The following is a 17,839-nucleotide window of genomic DNA, read 5'->3' as shown; positions in this document are numbered from 1 at the left end:
ATGGTTGCTGAGGGCCATCAGCCAAGTAGCAGGAAAAGGACGGCCCGCATTAGAGGTAGCTGAGCAGCAGCTTGGCAAAATTATCGACTTTGCGACAACTAAGTCGAATATAAGCAAGGACCTGAAAACGGCCTTGCTTCGGCTTAGAGCGTCTGTCGATGAGGCCAAGCAGGAGCACGCGGTCGCGTTGCTGGCTGCAGCAGCGGCGGAACCCGCAAAGGAGAAAGCGTCTAAGTTTACACAAACGGAGGCCTTCTCCTTCGCGGGTAGTCCGAAGAGAGTGGAAGCGAATGCTCGTGACAAACGTGACAAGCATTCGCAGAAGCGGGCGAGGCAGCTGTCAGGTGAGGAGCTGTCTGGCGGCGCCCGCAAGGCCAGGTGTATAATAACCCCGAAAGCCGGTGGTAATGCCGGAAAGTCGGACCCCAGCCAGGGCTCCCGGAAAGCTGGGAAGGGTGGGCCTGAAAAGGCCGGCCCGTCCCGGAATGATGGGAACAAGTGGTTGCGACCAATGGTGGGCCCTCAGCAGCCACAGAGCAGGGCGATCCAAGGAGAGGACCCTCCTTGGACAAAGGTAGAGCGGAAGAGGAAGAAGAAGGTGAATCCGCAGGCAGAAGTGCAGGACGCCAAGCCAAGGCGTAGGAAGGCAGGTGCCAGGCGCGAGAAAGGCGACGCTATCGTCATCAAGACCGAACAGTCTAAGTACTCGGACGTCTTGAAGACGATGCGAAGCGACGCCAAGCTTGAGGGTCTTGGAGCCGACGTACGCAGTATTAGACGTACTCGTACGGGTGAGATGATCCTGGAGCTGAAGCGCCAGAAAGAGCACAAGGGCGCCGCCTAGGCTGGCAGAAGAGGTCCTTGGTGAGGGTGTGCAGGTGAGGGATCTGACACATGAGGCGACTCTGAAGGTCAAAGACATTGACGAGATCACCGAAGTGGAAGAGCTCGTCACGGCACTGCGGCAACAGTGCGATGTGCAGGTGGCCGCCGCAGCCGTTAAGCTACGGAGAGGGCCAGCAGGGACACAGATAGCCTTGGTTCACCTACCTGTGGCGGATGTTAAAAAGTTCGTTAACCCTCGAGCGATCGCGCTGTTGTATTTTGTACAACACGTTGAAAAAATCTCGCTTTTTGTACTCAGCGTTAGCGTGGTGCTGACGCAGGTAGTCAACCGCGCGAGTTACGGAAGGTTAAAGTAGGAAGTATAAAGGTGGGCTGGTGTGTATGTCACCTGACATTCCACGAGCCACCAGAGGTTTGCTTCAGGTGTCTGGAACCAGGACACAAGTCGTGGGACTGCAAAGGCCCCGACAGGCGCAAACTGTGTAGGCGATGCGGCGCTGAAGGTCATAAGGCCCAAAGCTGCACGAGTCCGCCCATCTGCATGATCTGTACCGGGAAAACCTCGAAAAACAGACATACGATGGGTGGTCCAGGGTGCCCGGCCTTTAAGAAAGCCGCAGTGAACAACAAATCACAGTGCAGGTAACGCAGCTGAACCTGAACCACTGTGATGCGGCTCAGCAACTGCTTTGTCAGGCGGTTTCTGAGTGGGAGACGGATATCGCCATCATTTCGGACCCATACCGAGTACCCGCCGGCAACGGCAACTGGGCCTCGGATGGAACCAGGAAAATGGCGGCGATATGGACGACGGGTAAATACCCCGTGCAGGAGTTGGTGTCTACTACCTACGAGGGCTTCGTGGACGCCAAAGTAAACGGGGTCTTCTTCTGTAGCTGTTATGCGCCTCCGCGGTGGCCGATCGAGCGGTTCACGCAAATGCTGGACCGCCTAACGACCGTGCTAACAGGGCGAAGGCCGGTGGTAATAGCGGGTGACTTTAATGCCTGGGCTGTGGAATGGGGAAGCCGTTTCACGAACCAGCGGGGTCAGATCCTGCTAGAAACACTGGCCATCTTAGATGTCGACTTGGCTAACGTCGGTACCAAGAGTACCTATAGTCGAAACGGAGCAGAGTCAATTATTGACGTGACCTTTTGTAGTCCTGGCTTAACAAGTAGTTCGAACTGGAGAGTAGATGATGGCTACACTCACAGCGACCACCTGGCGGTTCGCTACAGTATCGACTACAACAACAGCAGACAGCGGATAGAAGAAGAGGCGGCTAGGCCAAGGCCAAGCCCTCGTAGGTGGAAGACATCATACTTCGACGAAGAGGTATTTAGGGAAGCGCTCCGCCGTGAGCAAAACTTAATCGGTTTAGACGGCGACGAGCTGGTAGCGGTGCTCTCACGTGCGTGTGATGCGACCATGCCTAGGCGAGTCCACCCTAGAAATGGGAGGCCACCGGCTTACTGGTGGACCGACGCGATTGCGGACCTGCGCCGCGCCTGCCTACGGGCTAGGCGGCGGATGCAGCGAGCACGATCAGAGGAAGAGCGAAACGAACGGCGGGTGGTGTTCGCCGCTGCAAAAGCCGCGCTCAAGACCGAGATAAGAGCAAGCAAAAAGGCCTGCTTTGAGGGTCTCTGTCAGAGTGCCAATACGAACCCGTGGGGTGACGCCTACAGGATCGTTATGGCCAAGACGAGAGGTGTGATGGCTCCTACACTGCCTATGATCGCATATCAGTCCCATATTTGCTGGGTTTCCTATTCATATGGGACAGTTATGCGATCATAGGCAGTACAGAGCAATCTCCAGAGATGTTGGAGGGGATCATTGGAGGACTTTTTCCGCGTCATGATCCTAGTCCTTGGCCTCCTTTCGTAGGACAGCCGGGGACTGGGGCTGGCGATGAGGAAAGGGTCACCGATGTGGAACTTGCGGGGATAGCTAAGTCCCTTAGCGTAGGTAAGGCCCCAGGTCCGGACGGAGTTCCGAACCTGGCCTTAAAAGTAGCTATTGCAGAAGCTCCCGAGATGTTCAGGTCTGCTATGCAGAAATGCCTGGACGAGGGAGTTTTCCCAGAAGCTTGGAAGAGGCAAAGCCTGGTACTATTGCCAAAGGCGGGGAAACCACCCGGAGACCCGTCGGCATATAGACCAATATGCTTGATTGACACGGCGGGGAAGGTGCTCGAAAAGATCATCCTCAATAGAATGTTGAGGTTCACTGAGGGCGTAAATGGTCTCTCGTGCAACCAGTATGGCTTCCGGAAGAGGAGGTCCACCGTAGACGCTATCTTGTCGGTTACAAAAACCGCCGAGAAAGCACTCGAGCCTAAGAGGAGGAGAATTCGCTTCTGCGGGGTAGTGACTCTGGATGTAAGGAATGCATTTAATAGCGCCAGTTGGGCTGCTATTGCTGATGCGCTCTTGCGTCTGGGGATACCGGAGTACTTGTACAAGATTCTCGGAAGCTACTTCCAGAATCGCGTACTAGTTTACGACACGGAGGAGGGTCGGAAGTGCTTTCACATAACTTCAGGAGTCCCGCAAGGTTCCATCCTGGGTCCGGTGTTATGGAATGTCATGTACGACGAGGTGTTGAGGTTAGAGTACCCAGTGGGAGTGGTGATTGTCGGATTTGCCGACGATATTACGCTCGAAGTCTACGGTGAAACGATCGAGGAGGTGAAGTTGACTACCGACCACTCGATCAATGTTGTGGAGGCGTGGATGCGGTCCAGGAAACTGGAGCTGGCTCACCACAAGACAGAGGTGACGGTTGTTAACAACATGCAGTCGGCGCAGCAGACGGAGATCAGTGTAGGAGAGTGCACTATCCTGTCGAAGCGCTCTGTCAAGCACTTGGGCGTGATGATCGACGACAAGCTTACCTTCGGTAGCCACGTCGATTATGCCTGTAAAAGAGCCTCCACAGCTATTGCGGCACTGTCCCGGATGATGTCCAATAGCTCAGCGGTGTACGCCAGTAAGCGCAAGCTTCTGGCTAGTGTTGCTACGTCCATACTTAGGTATGGCGGCCCGGCGTGGGGTACCGCGCTAAGTACTGAATGCTACCGACGGAAGCTGGAAAGTACTTACAGGCTTATGTGTCTGAGGGTTGCAAGCGCGTACCGTACCGTGTCACACGACGCTCTCTGTGTCATTACCCGGGTAGAGCTTAATGGCAAAAGAATGGCAAATTTTACCATTAAAACAGAATGTTTGAATGACAAAATGTGTTATTTGTTTGTTTGAAATAAGAGTTAAAATAACAAAAATAATAACAAAATTTTGGTAGCAGAAAAACTTAAAAATAACTTATTTTGCCATTGTAATAACAAAGTAATGGTAAAGCATGCGGATTAAATTGAAGAACAAAATAAGTTATTATTGAGATATTGATAACAAAATAAGACCCAAATTAACTGTTATCGGTGAATAACAAAATATGACATTCTTGAGTTATTGATAACAGAATAAGAACAAATTTAGCTGTTTATGTGGCGATCAAAATAATGGTAGGTTTAGTTGTTCAAATTCAATTTTAAAATAATAGTAGATTCTGTTATTATTTCAAAGTAGCAGAAAAAAGGTAAAATGAGCTATTTCTTTTAATTGTTTGAGTTCTAAATTAAAATAAATTGATGTGCATCAATTCCGGACAATTTGTGTGTTTTGCGGACGACATGGACATTATTGCCAGAACATTTGGAACAGTGGCAGAGCTGTACACCCGCCTGAAACGCGAAGCAGCAAAGGTCGGACTGGTGGCGAATGCCTCAAAAACAAAGTACATGCTGGTAGGCGGAACCGAAAACGACCGGATCCGTCTGGGTAGTAATGTTACGATAGACGGGGATACTTTCGAGGTGGTGGAAGAATTCGTCTACCTTGGATCCTTACTGACGGCTGACAACAACGTGAGCCGTGAAATTCGGAGGCGCATCATCAGCGGAAGTCGGGCCTACTACGGGCTCCTGCGGTCGAAAAAGATTCACCCACGCACCAAATGGACCATGCACAAAATGCTAATAAGACCGGTGGTCCTCTACGGGCACGAGACATGGACCATGCTCGAAGAGGACCTGCAAGCACTCGGAGTTTTCGAGCGACGCGTGCTAAGGACGATCTTCGGCGGTGTGCAGGAGAACGGTGTGTGGCGGAGAAGAATGAACCACGAGCTCGCTGCACTTTACGGCGAACCCAGCATCCAGAAGGTGGCCAAAGCCGGAAGGATACGGTGGGCAGGGCATGTTGCAAGAATGCCGGACAACAACCCTGCAAAGCTGGTGTTTGCAAATGATCCGGTTGGCACAAGAAGGCGAGGAGCGCAGAGAGCACGATGGGCGGACCAGGTGGAGCGTGACTTGGCGAGCATCGGGCGCGACCGAGGATGGAGAGCGGCAGCCACGAACCGTGTATTATGGAGAAATATTGTTGATTCAGTTTTATCTTGAATTTGATGTAATACTAAATAAATGAAATGATATGCATCAAATAGAATCCATTGCGAATCAAACACACAGCTGAGAATTCGGATTTGTTTACTTTTGCGAGATACGTCGAATTGAAAAGTTATGCTTGAAATATATAATATAGTTAATGGTATATTAAGAGTAAAATATGTTATGGTGCCTAATGTTTATAAATAATTTTTCACAATATCAAAATAATGGCAAATTCAGCTAGGAATGTAAATTATGTTATTGTTTTGATATTTTATACAATTCATTATAAAAGGTGCTAAATTGCAAGTTTTGCCATGATAGTAATTTTTGTTATTGATGTGTTATTTAGCATTATTCATGAATAACATATCAATGACAAGATTTGCTATGATTGTATATTTTGCTATTGATTTGCCATTTTAAGTTTTTCATAATAACAGAAAAATGGCAAAACGAGATATGATGGCAAAACCAGTTATTATTTTGTCCTTTGTTTGCCATTAGCCTCTACCCGGGTCTTAAGACTGTCAGGATGGCCTGTATGGTCAAATGGCAGCGCGCGTGGGACAGTTCCACCAAAGGAAGGTGGACCCATAGGTTGATACCGAGGGTAGATAGTTGGATTAATAGGCGCCATGGGGAAGTTACATTCCACCTGACACAGGTCCTTACAGGTCATGGTTGCTTCCGACAGTATCTACACCGTTTCGGGCATGCAGATTCTCCCGAATGCCCAGTGTGCAATGGTTTAGAGGAAACGGCGGAACACGTTTTGTTCGTGTGCCCGCGTTTTCGCACAATGCGTGACCGCATGCTTGCCACATGCGGGGAGGACACAACTCCGGACAACTTGGTCCAGAGAATGTGTAGGGATGAGATTAGCTGGAATGCCGTTTCAACGGCTATCACCCATATCGTCTGGGAGCTACAGAGGAGGTGGCGCGTGGACTCGGAGAATGGCTAGTCCAGATGCAGTACAAGAGGTGGGGTTCGAAGTCGGCTTCGTAGGTCATACCGGTGCCCTGCGGTCGAGATTGACCCTTACAGCGATTAAGTGGCCGCGGAGAGGAAGTCCCGGTAGCGGTGCTGTCGTGGCGTCGGTCTACTGGGTTGGATCCGAGCCCGCGGTTGGAAAGGGGTCCCCGGCAAGGGTCGGGGTAGGTGAGATCCTGCTGTCTGCAACCTACGGGTGCATCTGATAGGGCCTGAAGGGTAGTGATACCCTTCCTTACGGGCAGGTCAGATCGGGTTGCACGTGGGCATCAGTTCTTGATGTCCGCTCAGCAGTAGGGCGCGGGCGGGGTTGACCCTGCCCGGCTTCCGAGGACAAAGGGAGTGGCGAGGACCACTCGGGAAACTGGCTAAGCGCCAGCATGCTACCGTGATGGACTCTCCAGAGCGAGTCATCGATGTTCGTTGCTGCTAGGCTACGGCAGCTAACTTCGAGGGTGCGATGTGCACTAGCCCCTCTCTGAAGCAATACCTTCTTGGTGGTTCCGGAGAGACGTAGGGTTTGGCGACCATAGGAATGGTTTAGTGGGTACGAGGAGAGAGTAGTCCCGGCTTTTACTTTTGTTGTAGAAGACGGCCTCAGACCTACACTACCCTAACCTTCTGTTAGGGTGTCTGTTGAGCAGATTTTTCCTCTATGGTTTAGAAGAAAAAAAAAGCCTTGGTGCGATTTCTATCGCATCTCCTGATTAAATCAGTGGAAGAATTTTCTTGAACATATTCCTTGATGAAATGCTGGCTGAAATCTATCATTTGACAGGGTGGGTGCTTCAGTTTTGGCCAGTAGTTACAGCCTATAGCGATCTCAATCGGTATAAATTATTTTTTTACTGGTAGATCTTATGTTTATAATATGATTACAGAACCATCGAATTTGATCGAAAAACGGTAAATAATTAAATACTTGTTTTAAGAAATTAGCCCTTATTAATACAGTAAGGACTCGATTTTGCCAGCCCCTGGTAGTATTTTGGGCTGACAAAATCGGGTACCTGGCAAAATCGAGACATTTTTTAAAATCATTTTTCTATTCATGGAAAATTGTTCTGATTGTTCTCGTCAGAGACAGTAGCAGCGAGTGAGGAGTTACAGAGGGCCATTTTTGACCGGCGACGGTGGCGTCATCGGCGTCATGAATACCTTTTTTAATTCTGTTCGGGTCCGTCACTGCGTGATTAGACCTACTGTGACATTTTTTTTTACTTATTCGTTTATTTGGAAGGCTTGGGCGCCACATCCCAAGGAACAGAACTAGTTGAATAACAGTTTCTTAAACTAAAGTTTGCTCAGGAGTTATTTTTGTTCCACTCCTAAAATGTTTGTTGGGATGGGCATAAATGTGCCGAAATGATTTGTACATTTTTGTTTATACGTTGTTTACATTTTTCAAATTTTTAACTGCCTCGCGGCTGTTTCGAGGTTGGGGATAACAAATATTTATAATTGGAAAGGAATAATGAGACATTACCGGTACCCTTAGTGTAATGAATGCTGCATTACTCCAATGCAAATGAAGGGCAATTAAATATTGATTTTGTTACAGTTTTTTGTTTTGTTTTCTCAGAATCTTCAGAAGCTATCAAACTTGATAATAAAGTCACACTATTTACACTAAGGAATTCTCGAATGATTTCAAGGAGGAATCTCAGAAAGAATTCTAGGAGGAGCCTGAAAGAAACTCCTAAAGAAATCCATGAAGAAAATTCTGCAGGAATTTCTGGCGGTTCATGCATCTCTTTTAGAGATCTCTGCAGAAAATTCTGAAGAAAACCCTGATTGAAGTTTTCGAGGAATTTCAGAAGGAAATTTAGGACGAATCTTCGAAAGAAATTCCAGGAGGATTCCCCAAATGAATTCAAGCAAGAATCCCAAAGAAATTACAGCAGGAATTTCCAAAGGAATTCCAGGAGGAATCCCCGACGGAATTCTAGCGGGAATTTCTAAAGCATTTCTAGAAGGAATCTCCAAAGGATTTCAAGGAGGAATCAACGAAAAATATCGAGAAGGAATTCCAGCAGAGATCCCTGAGAGAATACTAGGAGGAATTTCCGAAAGAATTCCACGAAGAATCCTCGAAGGAATTTCAGGGGGAATCCCATAAGGTATGCCAGTAGGAAACTCCGAAGGAATTCTAGGAAGAATCCCCGAAGGAATTCTAAGACGAATTCCCGGAGGAGTTCTAAGCGAAATCTCCGGAGGAATTCCGTGAGCGATACCCGAAGAAATACTAGGAGGAATCTCCGAAGTAATTCGAAGAGGAATCACCATAGGAACTTCAAGATGGAATCCCGAAGGAAATCCAGAAGGTATCCCCATCAAAATATCAGGAGCAATCTCCGAAGGAATTTTAGGAAGAAACCTCGAAGGAAGAACCCATCAAAAGAAACCCCCGAAGCAATTCTAAAAGGAATCCCCGAAATTACTGTAGGAGGAATCCCCGAAGGAATTTCAAGAGAAATCCCTGACAGAATTCCAGGAAAAATTCTCGAAAGAATTCTAGGAAGAATCACTGAAGGAATCCCAGGAAGAAATCCTGCAGGAATTCTAGGAGGACTCCCGAAGGAGTTCCAGCAGGAATCTCCGAAGAAATTGAAGAAAAATCATCAAAGGAATTCCATGAGAAAATCCCGAAGGAATTCCAGGAATAATCCCCGACAAAATATCAGGAGGAATCCTGGAATTAATTTTAAGAGGAATCCGCGAAAGAAATCTAAAAAGAATCCCTGAAGAAATTACAGGAGAAATTCCTACAGGAATCCCAGAGGTCACTTCCAAATGAATTCCGGGAGGAATCCCCGAAGAAATTACAAGCGGATTCCTCAAATCAGTAGGTCGGCTCTAGAGGCACGTTCTCCTCCATTCGGGAAATTTGTGCCATTTGTGGATTCCTCAAAAAGGAAACCCCGAAAAAATTGTAAGTCGAATTTAAATAGAAAGTGGAGGAGGAATCGCCAAAGAAATTTGAGAAGGAATCCTCGAACTCTAGGAAGAATCTTCGAATACTGCTCGGAGATGAACCAATCGGCTGAAAGTCTCGATAATAAAGATAATAAAGGGCGAACACGATGAAATTGCCACACAGAAAATATTGTATAACTTTTGATTGCGTTCGCCAAAATAGCTATTTTTTTACCATGAATAGTATGTTATGTGTAGCTAATATCATAAAAGTTTCATTAAAATCGGTTGAGTATTGGCAGAGATATCGTTGAAATAAGGAAATTGCCACTAGAGAATCTTGTGCAATCAAACATTTTGGAAAATATCACTTTTTTGCCGTTTCAACGCTGGCGCCAAAAATACTGAACCGATTTCAATCAAAATTTTTATGTACGTAAAGTATGTATGTAGAAGTAGTTTGTCAAACTTTCACTTAATTTGATCATGCCGTTAAAAAGTTATAGCCATATAAGTCGCACTATGTCACAATAAGCAGATGTGGTTTTTGGTATAGTGAAATTCAAACTGCTCTTACTTTGAAAGTACTCAACAAAAATGGCTGAAATTTTCACTGTAAACAGTTTAACACAACAATTTTACACTGTCAAAGTTTTATAAAAATCGGGACAGTGTTACCAGTTCTACAGTCAAAATAGTGCACGCGGAACTGAAAATGGTCAAAAAGTACCTAAAATTTACCTTGAAGCGATTTGAGCTTTGGATATTTACTAGAAAAAGTACTGAACCGATTTCGATCAAATTTTTACCACTTAATTGATACTATGTTAAGAATATCGAGTGAAATTTTCAAACGTTTTGATGAGGTAACAAAAAAGTTATAGCCTAAGTAATTTTTTGAAATGGGTGCACAAATTTTCTAAAATCTCATTTTATTATATCGACAATATATGCGTCAATACTCAACCGATTTCAATGAAAATTTTATGGTATTAGCTACACATAATATACTATTCATGGTCAAAAATAGCTTTTTTGACGAACGCAATGAAAAGTTATACAATATTTTCTGTGTGGCAATTTCATCGTGTTCGCCCTTTAATAATAATAATAATCTTCGAATACCAGGAGAAATTCCCAAAGGAATTCTAGGAAAAATCACTGAAGAAATCAAGAAGGAAATCCCAAAGGAATTCCAGGAGGAGTGATTCAATGAGGATTTTTTGAAAGAATGAAAGGAAGAATCTCCGAAGGAAATCTAAGAGGAATCACCAAAGGAATTCCAGGAGGAAACCCCAAAGAAACTCCAGATTTTCAAGGACTAGGAGGAATCATCGAAAACTATCCAGGAGGAATCCTCGTAGAAACCCCTGTTCTAGGAGGATTTCCCGCAGAAATTCCAAGAGGAAACCCTGAAAGAATTCCAAGATAAATCTCCGAAAAAAATTGAAGAGGAATTCCCGTAGAAATTTCAGGAGGAATCCCCGACGGAATATCAGGAGGAATCCCCAAAGGTATTTCAGGAGAAATCCCCGAAGGAACTCTAGAAGGAAACCCCGAATGAGTTTAAGGAGGAATCTTTGAATTAATTCCAGGAGATATCTCTGAAAGAAGTTCAGGAGAAATCCCTGAAGTGGGTCCAGCAGGAATATCCGACGGGATTCCTGAAGCAATTCCTGGAGAAATGCCCGAAGAAATGAAAGGAGAAATTGCTGCTGGAATCCCAGAGGGAACCCCTGAAGGAATTCTGGGAGGAATCTCCGAAGGATTTCCAAGCGAAATACTCGAAGGATTTTCAAGAGGGATTCCCATAGAAAGTCCAGGAAAAATCTTCGAAGGAATTCCAGGCGGAATCCTTGAAGGAATTCTAGGAGAAATCACTGAAGCAAATCCAGGAAGAATCTCCGAAGGAATTCTAAGAGAAATCATCAAAGAAATTCCGGGAGGAAAACTCGAAAAAAAATTCAGGAGAAATCCTTGTTAGAATATCAGAAGAAAGCTCTGAAAGGAGAATTTCGGGAGGAATCCATTAAGGATGCCTAGGAGGAATACCCGAAGGAATTCCAAGAGGAATGCCGAAATGAAGTGCAGGAGAAATCCCTGGAGGAATTCCATGAGGGAACCAGGTGAAATCTCCGTAAGAATTCTAAGAGGAACCGCCAAAGAAATTTGACGAAATATTAGAAGGAATCCCCGAAAGTATTTCAGGAGAAATCCTCGAAGGAAGTCTAGGAGGAAACCCGAAAGAAAACCTAGGAAGAATCTCCGAAGGAATTCCAAGAGGAATCCCCGAAAGAATTCCACGAAAAAGCCAGGAAAAATCCTCGAAAGATGTCCGGGGGAACCCCTGGAGGAAGTCTAGGAGGAATCCCCGAAGAAATTACAGCAGAAATTCTTGCAGGGATTCCAGGGGAATATTCGAAGAAATTCCGGTAGGAATATCCACAGGATTTCCAGCGGATCTTTCCGGGAAGGGGGAAGGATTTGCAGGAGGTATTCTCTAAAGAATTCCAGAAGGAAATCCTTGAGGAATTCTTGTAGAAACTCCATGAAAGATCCCTCAAGAATATCGTGGAGATATGCCTGATTATAATCCTAAGGGAATTATTGAAGTGACTCCTACAAGATTCCCTGAAGGAACTCCTTTAGTAATTCCTGAATGATCTTCTAGAGAAATCTCTGATGTAACTCCTGAAAGCATTCGTGAGTCTTCCTGAAAAAATCTCAATGTCAATCTACAATCTGAAAGAACCAGGAGCGATCCCTGAAAGAACTTCTAGAAGAATTCCTAAAGAAACTTCTCGAACAATCCCCTAAGAAGATCCTGAAGATATATTGGAAGGAACTCTTATATAGAAATCGCTGAATAAACTTCTGGGGTAATCTCTGAGTTCATCTGGTGGTATCCTTGGATCTTCTAATGGTACTTCAGAAGGAATCCCTGCGAGAACTCCTACACTAATTTCTAAAGACCTCCTGCAGGAATTCCTGAAAAAAACTTCTCACGGGATTCTTGATGGATCTTCAGGTGACTCCTGGAAGGATACCTGAACGAACTTCCGTTGAAATAGCTTAGGGAACTTCTGAAGGAATTCCTAATGAACACATGGCGGCACCCCTGAATCCTCCTGGAGCTATTACGGGGACCCCTGAGCGAACTCCTGGAGAGATCACCGAAGAAACTTCTGGAGCAATCCTTGAAGAACGAAAATTTTTCTTGAGGCATCCCGAAGTAATTCCAAGAGGAATCACCGAAGGAATTTCAGGAGGGATTCTTGAACAAATTCCAGGAATTTCTGATGGATCTCCTGGAAGAATCTCTGAGGAAACTCCTGGACTAGATCCTAGAGTAACTCCTGCAGGAATTCCTGGAATGAACTTCTAAAGGAATCCATGAAGAAACTCTTGGACTAATCTCTGAAGGACATGCTATGAGAATTCTTCTGGATGAATCTCTGATGTATCTCTAGTAGGCATCCCTGAATTCTCCTGAAATAAGATGGTGTAATTAGAAGAGCAGGGATAAACACGAGTGGAACGATTTTCACGAAGTCCCTTCAGCTGCTGGGTTTTGCGGATGATATTGATATTATTGCTCGTGAATTTGAGACGATGGCGGAAACGTACATCCGACTAAAGAGTGAAGCCAAGCGAATCGGATTAGTCATTAATGTGTCAAAGATAAAGTACATGATGACAAAGGGCTCCAGAGAGGAACCACCGTGCCCGCCAACCCGAATTTCTATCGACGGTGTTGAAATCGAGGCGGTTGAAGAATTCGTGTACTTGAGCTCACTGGTTACCGTCGACAACGACACCGGCAGAGAAATTCAGAGGCGCATTGTGGCAGGAAATCGTGCTTACTTTGAACTCTGTAGAACTCTACGATCGAATTAAGTTCGCCGTAACACGAAATTAACTATCTAAAAAAAACGCTGATTAGACCGGTCGTCCTCTATGGGCACGAAACATGGACCCTACGTGCAGAGGACCAACGCGCCCTTGGAGTTTTCGAACGGAAGGTGTTGCGTACCATCTACGGCGGAGTGCAGATGGAAGACGGGACTTGGAGAAGGCGAATGAACCACGAGCTGCATCAGAGGCTGAAAGAACCAACCATCGTCCATACCGCGAAAATCGGGAGGCTACGGTGGGCGGGTCACGTCATCAGGATGTCGGATAGCAACCCGACTAAAATAGTTCTCGAGTCATCCGACCGGTACAAGAAGATGTGGTGCGCAGCGAGCTAGGGATCGACCAAGGGCAGGACGATCTGCGGACCCTACGCAGAGTGCAGAACTGGAGACAAACAGTCATGGACCGAGTAGAATGAAGACGGCTACTATGTACAGCAGAGGCCACCCCGGCCTTAGCCTGACTGGTAAGTATACGGATGTTCCAGGTCAGCCAAACGCCTTGGAGTTTAGAACTTCAGGTCTACACTCGTAACAGTAGCCTTATCTTCTATACTGAGTAACGTTGCATACTCAACTGCGGTTACTGGACCAACCTGAAGAAGTTCTAGAAGTTACTATAAACCTTTGGGTCGTCCAAACTGTCTTGAAGTTATTCTCACAACGAACTGTAACATTACACATCTAACTGTAATCTGTAATCCCCCTGGCATTTCACGAGTCATACAAAGATAGTTTTGAGATATCCCAGATCGACCAAACTACTACTGAGACCATAGTCTTGGTCTACACTTGTGATGAAAGCTTGAGCCAGTTCGTTGAATTAAATACATCCACTGCATTTACCAAAGTAGTTCGAGGTATATATTTTTGGGATGGTCATCCTTACTGTTATGGAGCTTCGTTGATAAATACAACCACAGTGACATGAGGTGATTCAGTTTTAGATAGTAACGTTACACAACCAAATTGGATCCATGATTCTAACTCTCAAGGGTCACCACATCATAAAAGTTTGGATGACCCCAGCCGGTCTGATTATGTCCATTGAACATTCAGAAGATTTACTGGACTTGATAGATTATATATCGTAGCTTTGTATAACGGAAGAAATTACTGTTACACTCGTTGACTTCAGGATCTGAACTCAAAAACAGTTTGGATGACCTAGGATATACAGAAAAAATATTCTGTATCATATTCTACCCTTTCTATGCTGTTGAGCACCAAAATAACAGAAATACGTGGAAAAAACTCTATAATAACGCTTGGAAAAAATCCGGCTTCAAAGGGTTAAGTTAAAATTCACGAATTAAAAAAAAACATGCAACAATGTAAACCTTCTTTATTGTCACTGCCATATCTTAAATTATAGTAGAGGAATCATGATTAATCTTTTGCAATGTATAGTAAAATGCAGTGAAAACTGAGATTCGTAAGTCTACCGTTGCAAGGCCAATTGTGAGAAAGTTCCTTATCACCATAAGTAGGTCGGCTCCAGAGGCATGTTCTCGTCCATTTGGTAAATTTGTCCTTATCAGCTTAATAGGGTTAATTAAATTTGCCTTCTTTTTTCATTCCAGATACAAAACCTACTGCATGTAGGTACACAGTTTGCACAGAGTATACCAACGGCCTACATATGGCCAACCCATGCCAATGAAACCAATTCGCGATAGCATCCAAACACCGCACCGCCAACATCACTGACTAGTATGATTATATGCCCTGCCCAGACTCTGATTGAAAAGCCTAAGCGCGGAACATGAAACACGCGGGGGTTGACCAAATCAATCAAAGTTAACGTCTTTCCGATGTCGTCCATCACCGCGCGCATCACGATCGAACGACGCCGACGATGGCATCTCGCAATCTCATTTCGTTTGGTTCGATAACGCGCACACGACACGAGTGCCACCGCCGCCGAGCCGCCGCCAGTAGCTGCAAAGGGACTCCGTCGGTCAGTTAGAGAAGTGCTTTCCGGTGTTCAGCGGAACGAACGGTTTGCTGCATTATACACAGGACGTGGTGTGCGTGGCAGGAACAGGCGGAAGTGCAGGGCGATGTCGAGTTAAAGGCAACCACACAGCGGGAGCTGTCAAAGCATCATGACTTGGTTATCTGCAATGAAGAGAGAGAGAGAACAGAAAGGAAGCAAAAATGTACTATTTGTGGATATAACTTGGTATTTGAGCTGAAATGAAATATTCGACGGTTGGTAGATATGTGGGGAAAATAGCTTGGTTTTTTTCTACAGGTTGATTAAATATCCTACATTAAAAACATCTGAGAATAAAAAACTATATAATATTTTTGAGTTCAGTATAAGATTAACATAATTTAAAAAAATTTTGGCACACAAATAAACGCTGAGTGTAAATTTATGTGCTTGTGTAGCATTTATCATGCTACCTAAGGTTTTTACTACCCAGGGGTCCTTCAAAGGAGGCCTATATAACCGAAGCGATGAACACGCGGCTATTCAGTAAAGATCATGCTGAGCACAACGGGTTCGATTCCCGGTCGTATTGGAAATGGAAATATTCTTCACTTCCTTGGATACATAGTATCATCGAGCTTTTAATACGATAAATGAATGCAACAAATATTAAACAGGCTATCTTCCAGTTGGGACATAATCACAGAAAGAATAAGCAGAATGAGGAGAAGGAGGGTCCTTCTAAGCTGTACGTATGGCGGTGTAAAAGAAAAATATGCTAATGTATACAGTGCGAGAAATAAATATAAAGACAGACCCGTTTTCCATACAAAATAATCATGTTTAGGGATCAAAATCTCTATTTCTAGCGATTCGATTGTTATGGAATTTTGGCTGCAACCTTGAAATAACTAGAATTTTGGCTAGAAATATAAATCATCATTTTTTCATATAAAAATGTGTCTTTATATTTATTTGAATCTGAAAAGTCGATATAAACGTTTTCATGGATGATGATTTATATTTCTGTTTAGTTTAGTTAGTTTTTAGTTATTTTAAAGATGCAGCCAAAATTCCATAACAATCGAATCGCTAGAAAAAGACATTTTGATCCCTAAACATGATTATTTTGCATGGAAAACGGCACTGTCTTTGTACTTATTTCTCGCACTGTACTACTTCGTTTTACCGCTTCGACAAAAGAAGTCTACAGCAGAGGTCCGTTTGTAAGCAACACGCTCACGAGCTCCATATGAGATGATACCGTCAAATAGCGAACTCGATCGGATTTACTTTTCAAAACGGTTTCATATGCCTTCAGAACACGCTTACATATAGCGAACCATTATTTTTATTTGATTGTTATTTCGCAGCGCAAATGGCACATACAATTACTGAAACGCCACAACGCCGATGCATTTTTGTGGATCCAGGTCATTTTAACGAATGCCATCTGACCGAATGTCTTTTGATTGACCACCCGTAATTGCTACTTTAACGTCGTTTGAAAACTTCGAGTGCTTGTAGGTCCTCCTCGAGCATGGTCCATGTCTCGTGCCCGTAGAGGATTACCGGTCTTATTAGCGTTTTGTACATGGTGCATTTGGTGCGTGGGTGAATCTTTTTCGACCGCAGTTTCTTCTGGAGCCCGTAGTAGGCCCGACTTCCGCTGATGATGCACCTCGGAATTTCACGGCTCACGTTGTTGTCTGCCGTCAGTAAGGATCCGAGGTAGACGAATTTTCCACCACCTCGAAAGTATCCCCGTCTATCGTAACACTACTACCCAGACGGATCCGGTCGTGTTCGGTTCCGCCTACCAGCATGTACTTTGTTTTTGAGGCATTCACCACCAGTCCGACCATTGCTGCTTCGCGTTTCAGGCGGGTATACAGCTCTGCCACCGTTCCAAATGTTCTAGCGATACTGTCCATGTCGTCCGCAAAGCACACAAATTGACCGGATTTTGTGAACATCGTTACTCGGCTGTTGAGCCCGGCTCGTCGCATCACACCTTCCAGAGCGATGTTGAAGAGTAGGCAAGAGAGTCCGTCACCTTGTCGCAGTCCCCGGCGAGATTCGAATGAACTGGATAGTTCACCCGAAACCCTTACGCAGTTTTGCACATCGTCGATCGTTGCTTTAATCAGTCTAGTCAGCTTCCCAGGAAAGCCGTTTTCGTCCATGATTCTCCATAGCTCTGCACGGTCGATACTGTCGTATGCCGCTTTGAAGTCGATGAACAGGTGATACGTTGGGACTTGGTATTCACGGCATTTCTGGAGGATTTGCCGTACGGTAAAGATCTGGTCCGTTGTCGACCGGCCGTCGATGAAGCCAGCCTAATAACTTCCCACGAACTCATTCGTTTTAGGTGACAGACGACGGAAGATGATCTGGGATAGCACTTTGTAGGCAGCATTCAAAATAGTGATCGCCTTTAAGTTCTTACATTCCAAATGGTCGCCTTTCTTGTGAATGGGGCAGATTACCCCTTCCTTCCACTCCTCCGGTAGCTGTTCAGTTTCCCAGATCCTGACTATCAGCTGATGCAGACAGGTGGCCAACTTTTCTGGGCCCATCTTGATGAGTTCAGCTGTAATACCATCCTTACCAGCTGCTTTGTTGGTTTTGAGCTGGTGAATGGCATCCTTAACTTCCCTCAGCGTGGGAGTTGGTTCATTTCCGTCCTCCGCTGCACTGGCGTCGTCGTTTTCTCCACTGCCATGGGCTCCCGTGTCTACGTTCTCCACGCCGTTCAGGTGCTGATCG

The 17,839-nt window shown here is 45.3% G+C and overlaps 1 protein-coding gene across 4 annotated transcripts in view; it reads right to left on the bottom strand.

Annotated features, from left to right (window-relative positions):
- Window positions 1-17,839, bottom strand: part of LOC109419906 (tyrosine-protein kinase hopscotch) — a 103,709-nt gene that overhangs the window by 52,996 nt on the left and 32,874 nt on the right. The gene's annotated exons all lie outside the window — the stretch shown is intronic.

The sequence above is a fragment of the Aedes albopictus genome, chromosome 2, assembly GCF_035046485.1.
Source record: "Aedes albopictus strain Foshan chromosome 2, AalbF5, whole genome shotgun sequence".
Taxonomy (NCBI): Eukaryota; Metazoa; Arthropoda; class Insecta; order Diptera; family Culicidae; genus Aedes; species Aedes albopictus.
Note: the sequence above shows the minus strand (reverse complement) of the source record. Positions and strands in the feature narration are given on the sequence as shown.